This window comes from Ostrea edulis, chromosome 2, assembly GCF_947568905.1.
Source record: "Ostrea edulis chromosome 2, xbOstEdul1.1, whole genome shotgun sequence".
NCBI classification, from domain to species: Eukaryota; Metazoa; Mollusca; class Bivalvia; order Ostreida; family Ostreidae; genus Ostrea; species Ostrea edulis.
The window spans coordinates 94,378,292-94,389,966 of NC_079165.1; the positions used below are offsets into that span (position 1 = coordinate 94,378,292).

At 35.1% G+C, this 11,675-nt stretch overlaps 1 long non-coding RNA gene across 1 annotated transcript; it reads left to right on the forward strand.

Annotated features, from left to right (window-relative positions):
• The first annotated feature begins 8,325 nt into the window (after nt 1-8,325).
• LOC130051989 (uncharacterized) lies at nt 8,326-11,146 on the forward strand. Its single transcript, XR_008800296.1, has 3 exons — nt 8,326-8,682; nt 9,561-9,646; nt 9,751-11,146. It is a non-coding gene; the product is annotated as an uncharacterized LOC130051989 (long non-coding RNA).
• The last annotated feature ends 529 nt before the right edge of the window (nt 11,147-11,675 follow it).

An 11,675-nucleotide genomic window follows, 5' to 3' on the forward strand; every position in this document is an offset into this window, starting at 1 on the left:
CGACAGAATTGTATGATAAATCTTTGTCATATGATTAATCCTATCATTTATCATGTAAAAATCTTTTGGGTTGCTTTTCCCTTTAAAATGGCATTGTTACCAGGTATACTGGGCTTCCTCAAGATCTAGAGAATGCCTGTACTAATTCACTGTTATTGCTATCAAAATCTCTCTGGGATCCCTCCAGACCACAGTCTCTCCAGATATCGCTCCACCTGAGATCTATTGTTAAATGTTTGAATGACAGGCGGTTTACCATTTGGGGGTGTTAACTTAAAATTGGGTCTTTAAAAGGGTAGTTTGTTAATTGGGAATACACAATGACTGACCAGTGTCTCCACTACATTTTTTTGTTTAATTTCCGAACTAAAAAGTACGGGAAAGAAATATTCAAACGGTACATTGTAGAATATCAGGGACTAAGTAGAGTACAATAAGAGTAGTTTCTTAATTGGAAGTACACAATGACTGACCAATATTTTCCATTTGAAAGTGTCATTTCTATTTGGTCAAAACGCGCCTTTTGTCAATTTTGGACCATAAATCCTGCAGGATGAGGGGTGGCTTCCGTTCCTCCGCCCCAGATGCGCGTTTCGACAAATTAATGTCTCTTCAATGATGCTCAATCTGTGATACATTTTTCCGTTTTATCATTATATTCATGAGATAAAAATCCCCATCCTGTGTTTTACTTGGGATATTTATTCCCATTCATGCTCAAATAGGATATTTACTCCCATTTCATCTTCATTATGGTACATTTTCTCCTATGGGACATTCTATCCCATATTAAATTTAAATGGGAGTTAAAATCCTATGGGAGAAATTATATTTTTCCCCCATGGGATTTTTGGTGGGAGTGAAAATCCCATGGGATTTTTTTTATTTCAGTTGAAATATTTTAAAAACTACAATAGGTACAAGTGTAAATGTTGGTGCATGTCTTGTGAACATAAAATCCCATCTTTTTTTTGTAAAGGGTTTATTTGTGTCCTTCATAAAAGGGTTGGCGAAACTCCGGACTTTTGTGGTGTCCAGAGTTAAATGTCGCACTGATATTATCACATGCTTTTATCGTGCTTATTTCCAAGTGTCTTTTGATTTTTGTTTACTGATTACTTCTGAAAATCTGAGTATTAATTATATAACTTTAACAGACATTTACATCAAATAGGGCAAACATCCCCTTCTCCATCCCTTAAATTCGACGAAATCATACTTCAGGTGTAAGGGCAGTGAGTGCAAAAGTTTAGGCCATTGATGGAGATCTAGAAAATCATAGGAAAACTTCGCGTTGAAGGCTTAATGATTTTTTGCTAAAGAAATTATTACTAGCAAGAATAGAATGACCACAGCTCGCTTAAAAATATCACTGGATTAAAATCTTTGGAATCATAATTGAAATCCTCATCTCTACCATCTTTACTTGCCAAGGATTTCTGAAACACTTGTTACGTACATAAAAGGATGTCTGATATGTTACTTTCCCCCTCTATCCAAGATCTTGTGAGGATAATAGCGTCTTTGAAACCCTTCAGTGTAGATGATATATATCTGACTCCAAAAAAGTCACTCCACGATTTATCTCATTTTGTAAAGCCAATTTAATTAAGGCACACTTTCAAAAATTAATCTTGATGTTATCCGAGTGGTCGCAGGTTCTATCTAGTGTAACTATTATTAAGTTAGGGATTGGAATTACAGAAGATCTGGATACCAGGAAATGTTTCTTTTGCTGATAATTGTTTGCGTGACAGACTTGCACATAATTTTAATTAATATACGCTGCTCTGTATTGGAATGATATTCACTTGTCATCAGGTGGTAAAAAAGTATAGACAGTTTATGTTCATCAGGACTCTCACCAGTATATTTTGTTACATACGGGCTTCGAAAAGAAGTCCACAAAAATTGAATTACATAACAAGATGTGTTTGTGAAACACAAATGCCCCCGATAATGGCCAATTCCGAAGATGGCCAAGGTCACAAGGACAAATATCTTGGTACCAGAAGAAAGATCTTGTCACAAGAAATGCTCATGTACAATATGAAAGCTCTAATATTTACCATTTAGAAGTTATGACCAATGTAAAAAAAAAAAAAAAGATTAAAAGAAAGTCAAAAGGTTTTGTACCCATGGAAAGGTCTTGTCACAAGGAATACTCATGTGAAATATCAAAGCTCTATCACTTACTGTTCATAAGTTATTAGCAAGGTTAAAGTTTCAGACAAAATGACAGCATTACAGAATGACAGACAGAACAAAAGCAATGTGCTGGGATCTTCGATCTCTGGGGCATAAAAATACGCATCTCTGAACTCAAATGATCTAGATCTTTAGCTGGCAACAGATTAACAAGGTTTTTTAAAAAATGCAGACATCTTTGCTCCAGACGCACTCTCTCACCTGTACAATTGGTTACATATCAACAAAGAAAAGTAGCCCACGGGAATTCATCCACACTGAACTAATTTCATTTAGAATGGATTCTTCTCTTGCTTATTGAACGTTTGCACGCATCAACAAACAAGTGATGCCGTGGTTCTTGTTTTGGTCTCAATGTCATGTATCATGTCAGAGGTCCTTGGAACCGTTTGCGATGGCATTATATAAAACGGTTTAACTATACCTATTAAAGCCCCGCCAAATGGTGAGTGTCCCATAGTAATCACTCTGTCAGCACCTTCTATGACCAGTTCCTTTTAAGATTATCATTTAATGCATGATATTTGGATCAAACGGAAACAGGTTCCTTTAATTCTATTATCAAATGTATCGGTTTGTATGCAAGGTGAAGATAACGAACAGTGATCAATCCCATAACTCCTACAAGCAATACAAAATAGATAGTTGGGCAAACACGGACCCCTGGACACACCAGAGGTGGGATAAGGTGCCTAGGAGGAGTAAGCATCCCCTGTCGACCGGTCACACCCGCCGTGAGCCCTATATCCCTATCAGGTAAACGGAGTTATCCGCAGTCAAAATCAGTGTGACAAGAACGGCTTAACAATCGGTATGAAACACGTCAGACAGCATTTGACCAAATGCGAGGTTGTATTGACGAACTAGATCGTTATAACGACCTGGGACTTAAAACATTTAAAAAATATATTTATCAGATAAGAATGGTACTTTTCTGGCACGGAATAACTACATGTACATTGAACGACGTCTCCATATGAGTGAAAAATGAGGGACGTTAAACAATATATAATCAATCAATCCATATTGAAAATACTAGTAAAATAAATTAAAGTATTTCCATGGGACTTCGAAAATTCGTTTTTAAATCAGAGCATTCCTAATATGCGAGTCTCATATTAGCAAGTTTTATTGTAGACTTAAATTATCGCTTTCTTAAATTGATTTACAGTCAATCAATCAAGAACTGCACACGCGTAAGAAAAACTAAATACATGGTGATTGAGAGCAGGAAGGCTTCTACCATAATTGTAAATTTCATGATTCCTGGGGTAGGGGTTCTGACCCAAGGGCGGGTTCAAACTTGTTTAACATCTTTAGTGCTATTGCTACTAAATGGATATTTAGAAAAAAACAACAGGTACCAAATTTGTAAATTTGATGATCCCAGGGGTAGCGGTTTTTGTACCAGGGTGCGGCCAAAATGGTCAGTTATTAAATGTGTGAAAAATAAACATTTTTAACTTTTGGATAACCACATACCAATTATTTTCAAATTTGGTATGATTGATTGGTTGATGTTTTCCGCCACACTCAACACTTTTTCAGTTATCTGGTGGCACCCAGTTTGTATTGGTGGAAGAGGGAACCCAGATATAATGTACCTGGGAAGAGACAACCGACCTACCGAAAATAATTTGGTATGGTGCATCTTTGGAACAAGGGGGGGAGGGCTTAAGGATTCAGGATTCTTGCACCCCTGGGGCCTTAAAGGCGGGCAAAAACTATCCAATTTTCAAAAATTTTCTCTAGAAGAACCGCACATATTTAAGAAAAACTAAATGCATTAAGATGTAAAGCAGCAAGGCTTCTACCAAAATTGTAAATTTCATTATCTCCGGGGTAGGTCCAAACTTAGTATATAGTGTTTATGTGAAAGTTTGCTGATACGTTAACGTCTCGCTCGAGAATTTGTCACTCATATGGAGACGTCACCAAGACCGGTGAAGGGCTTCAAATTTAGGCCTATACTCGGCGCTTACGGCCATTGAACAATGAGGGTTCTTTAGCGTGCCACACCTACTGTGACACGGGTCATCCGTTTTTAAGGTCATCTCCGAGGACCCGTGCCATTCACATCTGATGCCGAGCGTTTGGCGATGGATCTGTCACTACCCATTTTAACGACTTAGTTGTATCGCAGCCATCCCTAACCTCTCGGTCAATATTAAATGATATTCATTCATTTTGTTATGAATACTTGTACACAGGTAAATTCAGGTGATCCAAAAATATAAAGGTTCACCAAAAATGAATGCATCTCCAGACAATATAGAAATTTTAAAAATGTCCTTTCTCTGCAACAGCAAAGGATGCCTGTGCAAACATACAGGGATTTTTTTACTAGATAAATGCAGATATCATTATAAAGTTTTTCTTTACAAATTCTATCAGACAGCGGTACAAGTAAATAAATTTTATTATCCTATAAGAAAATGTTGAATGTCCAAATAAGAATTATCTAGCACTGGTATTTTTATGAAAGAATTATAGTATTTATGGGGTGTTAGTGACCCAGTAAACCCGTGAGTAACCCACAGACTTACCTGTACATTACGCTGAAGTACTCTGTCTATCTTTATCTGCCTGTCTTATCTCAAGTCTAGATATATCCGTATATCTCTAGAACGGTAGTCCAAAGATGCCTCTTGGCGGGAACTGTCATCCGGGCTCCGGAAGCTGTCTGCCAAACAGGTCGTACTAGGGACGACTTCCCAGATACTACAGAATATATAGACATAGTGGATGTCAGTCTTTTTAAATATTTTTTTTTTCGGTAAAATTTTCAGAGTGCAACCCGGAAGGTGCGCTGCAGCTCAAAGAGAGCCATGGTTATTGGCATCAAGTTCTCCATCAGCTTTACCTCACAGGCACCACTTGTGATTTCAATGTTTGAACATCAATGAACATGGAAGTGATTCTCATCCTTTGAGATGAATTATGGGAATTATACTTGCCATAAATGATTGAGCCTTTGTGCCCTCTCTGCAATAACCAACTAGACAGACTTGTGAAAATTCAAATGTCTTCCATTAGTTATATTTTTTCCCCCTACAATTGATCAGTGTAAAGATGTGCATGAATCACCTTTGTAACAATTTCTTTGACTAGCAACCTTAAATAAATGTTCACTTTATCATTTACTTGAATGCATTTAATACAACTTGACAATGCAGAATAATGTGAGTAACAAGTTGTACATTTATAGTATCGAAGTCCAAAGGTAAGATTTGATAAATTGTGGAATTCATATCAGCTATGTCCTTCAGTAGAGGATTTGCAAATGTACAAGAGTCACACAGAGTTGAAAATCTTAGTGGATATATATATATCTATATAAAGCACAAACAAACAATTATAACACTCAACCTTACGTTTACCCCTAGGATCTAAACGATACATGGGATATAGCTTATACTACAGAGTTTATTGGCATTCGTTTGTAGGTATAAATTTTTATAGTGGTTATAATTTTTTTTTAAATTGTATTGTAAAACTTATACGGTACCAATTTTGATGCACCAGATGTGCATTTCGACAAATAATGTCTCTTCAGTGATACTCAACCGATATGTTTGAAATCCGAAATAACAATGACGTTTTAGAGCTATTATATGGGAAAACAGCGTGCCGAAAAGGTGGAGTCAAATTCGTCTAAGGATACATGTAAGAGCTATGCCTGAGGGAGATAATCCTTGATTTGGAAATGAATTTCTAAATTTTATAACAGCAATTAAATATACATCCGTATTTTCAAGCTAGTAACGAAGTACTTAGCTGTATGTATTTCGCATCGAATTCAAGAATTTTTCGCTCATGAAGAGACGTCACGAACTAAAGTGCCATAACTTCTATTATGTGCATGGATCTTACGGTCTTAGCAGTTAGGGTTCTTTACACAGATGGTTAAGCTCGTGTTGGGCCCAAACTCTGTGATACCATCAATATTCATATAAATATATATCTATATTTATAGTATCACAGAGTTCGGGCCCAAAACGTTGTTTCAGTGACACCCCGTGGGGATGCGGGTTAGAATAGGTCCTCAGTACCCATTGTTTGTCGCGTAAGAGGCGACTAAATGGGATGGTCCTTCGGATGAGACCGCAAAAATCGAGGCCCTGTGGCACGATAAAGATCCCTCCCTGCTCAATGGCCATAAGCGCCGAGCATATGCCTAAATTTTGCAGCCCTTCAGCGGCAGTGATGACGTCTTCATATGAGTGAAATATGCTCGAGAGGGACGTAAAACAATTACAATCAATCTTTAGTGACATATGACCTTCATAATCAAGGTCACGAGAGACGGGTGTTTACTGCTAAAGTCGGGAGTTCGGAGAAGAAACAGTCACTTCCGATGTTAAACGTCTTGGGTTTAATATGACGCCGTGGCATGTACAATCGTACCCGGTATTCTTGGTAGAGAAGCGAGAGTTTTCACGACTGCTACTCGGCCGATGCTTTCAATAGGAAAAAAAATTCTACTCAATTTGTTCTGTACAAGAATGAAATAAAATAAAGATCATCAGGGAAAACTTTAGAAACAAAGTACAGTGCATTTGTTGCTTAAGGTGGCTCTATCCTTGATGCTTTTATGGTTAAACCCATGTAAGTTTTGTTATTGATTATTATTCTGTGGCAGTTAACCCATGTACACCAAACTACTCTAACAAGGATTGTACCAACATATATAGTGTCTTTATGGTTTCTTTGTACTTTTTTCTCATACACAGTAAGGACCCATAGCCAAACCCAAATATGACCATCACTTTGTTACAAAATGGTTAGGACTCCCTCAAAATTGGTACATTTGTAATTAAAGTTATGTACTATCTAAATTTATAACGAAATAACTATGTTCCCAGATGAATAAATTCAAATATGGCTTCTATGTATCACAATCAATAATATATTTTTCAATATTTCGTAAAATTCAAAGACGTTAATGAAAGGTGAAGATAAGGAACAGTGACCAACCTCATAACTCATTTAAGCAATAGAAAACAAAGTTTTGGACAAACACGGACCCCTGGATTTACCAGAGGTGGTATCAGGTGCCTATGGGGAGTAAGCATCCCCTGTCGACCGTTCACACTCGCTGTGAGCCCTATATCTTCATCAGGTAAACGGAGTTATCCTTAGTCAAAATCAGTGTGCCAAGAATGGCCTTACAATCGGTATGAAACACGTCAGACAGTATTTGACCCAATGATAAGTTGTATTGATAAACTAGATCGTTATAACAACTATAGAATTTGCGAAATGCTGACTTTAAACGATATAACAACTTGGGGCGGTGTGCACATTTTCATAAACTGTTTTGAGGTTTAAAAAGCCTACAATGTGCCGGTTTAAAGTTTATCATTAACAGTAACTCAGGTAAAAATAAGTTCATTTCCAATATAATACATGTATCATAAATTGAACAAATACGCAAAAATGTCAAACAAAATTAAACACAAAGAATTCAAATCATAGAAGTTTGTAACACATTCTACCTCAGATATGTACTCAAAACCATCATTTTTGGCAAACTGGCGGAGAGTTTTGAAGCAAGGCTTTCTGAACCCCTATAAAACCTAGATCTATATCATAAGTGTGTTTTAAATTGCACTGAATGATTCTTGTACGTTTTATATGTCAATAGTTAATAGGTATTATACACCTATTCAATGTTTATGAGGACAATGAATAGTCCACCCTGACAATTAGTAACTATCGATATTTAGTGATGTCATAGACTTTATAAAAAAAATGTATGAACAAAATAATTCGGTATATTCAAGCAGCAACATTCACATAAACTTACAATCTCTTTGGTGCTTTTGATGATGCCATGTTATTGAAGCTTTCATTGAGATGTCCTTACACTATATTGACCAATCAATTGCCTATTCTTAAGTCCTGATCATTCCTTGGCAGGTGTTTATATTATCCCTCCTCATTACCCCTACACCAGGTCACACAAATTCCTCAATAGCATTATCATATTCTATAAATCAAATAAATTTGCAGAACTATGTTGTACTTAAGGTAGCGACGGATAGCAACCACGTGATCAGTAAAAATTGTGTATTTTCACGTGAATTCATTTTCCGGAATTCCTTACTCCGTCATAGAATAGTCGAAAAACAAAAGGGTTCCGAAAGTGTTTTGTTGCTGTGACTGACTCGCCTACAGAAAATATGCACATACCACATAAGTATACGTCAATGTCTGTAATAATGGTAGATCAAATGTTTCATCTGTGTGAAACTTTTTGCTAATCGAAATGTTAAACCAACCACCAATCCATGTACATAGATGCGCTACGTAAACAAAGTTGTTGATTGATGCATCGTAATGTCCGAGTGCAGCATGCTGAGAGATTAAATACTGTTTATACAGTTATTGAGAGGCTAAACAAAGTTTCTTGCAAGAAGAGGAAGTTGGTGGATGCATTCAACTTGGACAACGAAATCATAGTTTCGTTTGGTGAGTGAAAAAAATGCCATAAATTTGTATTCAAAAGTTCAACTCACATTTCCTCTGCTATTTCACAACGCGATTTATAATAACATCTGTAAGTTTAAACACACGACATACAGTAGATGTATTATTTTGTATGTATATATGTATTCCATATGTGCATAAAATATAACTCCCACCTGTGCATGTGATTGTAAATGAACGGATGTCATGTAAAAAAAAAAAAACCACATTTGTAAACATGGGCTCTCACAACTCTTTTATTAAGAAAATAATAATATCGTTATGAAAATAACCGTTACGAAAATAACATACCTTGAACTACATGTATAAAAGTAATGAAAAACAAATATCTGTATAGACCTACTATCTAGGGGTATGAGGGAACCGGATAAAAAGTGGAGGGGGGGGGGGGCATGTGTTGAATTATAATTCCCTAGACTATAGTATACATATACTATTACTTTGAAATTTCAGTGACCTAAGAAATATATCAAACCTGAAGTTTCGTGTTTCACACAAACATGTAGGTTGGCAAAACCTTTTCAAATAATGTAAATTAATCACAAGTCTGCATATGCCCTCTCATAGGCAAATGTATGCACTGTATGTATAAGTAAGATATGTATACTACACGTATGCCCTTCTCTTGACCCACGTTTTGTAAATAAAACAGATATGATAAGTCTATGGCAGTTTATGAAAACATATATACATGTCATCTCATTGCAATTTATAATTTTGAAACATCAGTATTTAAATTTTAACTGAATATGTGTTGAGACACAGTTTTAAAATTCACATTGTCTGACGCAATCTAATTACTCAATGGTATAATATAGACCTAACTGTGCAAATATCAATTATGATGATCTTTTTTCTAGGCATCAGCCTGAGGACCAATGGAGGTTAGGTAGGACCAGTGCAGGTTGAAGTGGATTTCGAGTCAACAAGTATAACAGCAAGAGAGGTACTATATTTTTTTTTTATAAACATTTGTAAAGACAATTCTGAGTATATCAGATATTCATCTTTTTTGCTATATTTAAATATATTTATCTATATTTTGAACAGGTACTCCATTTACAGTGATGATGACATATCCCCTGGACCCCCACAACTCCACAAATTTAAAAATGTTTGATCAAGTTCCGAAGATTAAATAACTACTGCAAAATTTGGGACTGGATGAAAAACATTAATTCACTTATATGAGCTCAGAGCAGTGGATGTTATACAACATACTTTAAACTAAATTGTGAATTTAAGGGAAAACAAGTACATGTATTCGTATATTACAAGTACATGCCTTTTGAAAGACAATAATATTGCATAGATGTAAAGGAAATTTCAATGTTGATTATTCTTTCTTAGATATATTAGTAAAAAATGTGCACATGATAGAATATCAATTTTATAACTTCAATCAATGTGTTTGAATTTTCCTTGTAATTCAAAATTTAGTTGAAACATACATCATAGATACATTAATGTATATCAAATTTTTAGAAAAGTTTCATAATGGAACTAATTCACCCCCCCCCCCCCCCCCCTTATACATACAGTGAACATAGACCTTCACCTGGGGAAAACTTCAGTTAGTTAATGCAATATACATGTACATGCATTCTCAGTTATCCAATAGTGAGTTTTTGGTTCATTGTGAAACTACAATTAGAAATCTTAAACTTATGAAAGACACACCTATCTGTGAGGGCAAGATGACTCAGATGGACTTACATGTAGTGATCCATGGGCAGTCCATAGGTCTCTTTCTATTGATATTAATTATTTATTGAAATATGAAATGGTTATTTAAACATATTTGGTGTATTATACTGTATAGTGATATAAATTTCTATCAAAAAATATGTATAGGTAATAGATTTGGTCCAGTTATTACAAGAAATTGTATGAAAAATAACTAAATATTTAGGCAATCATTGTGAGTGCGAAAAGGTCAACTGCAATAGCACACACTATATATCATTATTAAATGGCTCATAGAAACTTCTAGTATTGTGAGTTTGAATGCTCAATATGGTAATTTGGGAATGCTTAATCATTTAAGGTCAATAGTTTATATCTGCTGACTGTATCTCTTAAAATTCATTTCTAGAAGGGAGGGGGTAGGGTTACAAAATCTGACATAGTTTCAGATTAAACCTCATTTGGTATATTTTTTTCTATTTAATATTTTAGATACTACTTGACTTATTGTAAAAATGAAATAAAATCAGAAATTTTATGAGCAGAATTTTGTTGTTGTCAGAAAATGTATGCCTGATAGTATTTGAGAACCGCCATATTTAGGGTAAATTTGGCCAATTGCCAAGTCGAATCATGCCAATGTTTTCCTTAGATGCATTTTAAATTTCTAATCCATGTTGATTTTTTATCTGTTTGTGTTTAATTTACATAACTATATATGACAAACAATATTTCTGGTGTCAATAAAATTTTTATTGGCTTTTGTGTTAATTTGCTCAATTTTGGCATTTTTTGCCTTTTGGGGCTGCAAAAGAGGGGATTTCAATCTCGCTTTCCTCGAAAATTAACCTGATTACTTTTGTTGATTTTTTTTATATGTTTTAGGATAAAGTCAAAATGTTATAATAAATAAAATTGAAAAAAATTCAATGAGCGGTTTTTTTGGGGGCTAGCTATCAATAGCTACCTTAATGGTTAACAAATTCCTAAGAAAAACATACAATCATTTACATGATAATAAACAACTTCATATTTAATTTTTATAATAGTACTTTACCATGCAATGCAAATACTGTCTACATGCTTTATACGCCTACACTGTAAGTGGCACTGTCAACTTTTAGGAGGTGATTATCTTGAACAAATCCAAAGATTTTAATGTGCCAAATAATATAATATGATAAATTCTGCATTTCAAATCTTTAGTACCCACCATACAAATGAGGAACTATATTGCTCTGGTTCACCTGTTTTGTGAAATGCTGTAGGTGAAACACCTTTCGATGTGG